The sequence below is a fragment of the Eimeria mitis genome, genomic scaffold (genome assembly GCF_000499745.2).
Source record: "Eimeria mitis Houghton genomic scaffold, Emh_scaff4660, whole genome shotgun sequence".
In the NCBI taxonomy this organism is placed as follows: Eukaryota; Apicomplexa; class Conoidasida; order Eucoccidiorida; family Eimeriidae; genus Eimeria; species Eimeria mitis.
In genome coordinates, this window is record NW_013572964.1 from 1 (window position 1) to 368 (window position 368).

The following is a 368-nucleotide window of genomic DNA, read 5'->3' on the forward strand; positions in this document are numbered from 1 at the left end:
CAAAGGCTGAATCTTTATGTGGTGTTTCTGGTGTATTTAGTATTGTCTCTTTTGTGTCTCCTCTCGCAGACATAAAAACAATAGACTTGTTAAAACATTTTGGTTTTATTTTATCGAAGATAGACTATAGAGGTTTTGCTGCTGAGCCAGCAGCAGGAGCAGCAACATTCGTGCTGCAGCTCCCTTATAAAACACCCATAGAAAATCTCGTCAATAAAATACTAGATGCCAGTAAACTTTTATTTATTTATTTTTTTTTTATTTTTTTTTTTCTTCTTTGTTTGTTTTGTTTTGTTTGCTTGTTTTTTTTTTTTTTTTTTTTTTTTTTTTTTTTTTTTTTTTTTTTTTTTTTTTTTTTTTTTTTTTTT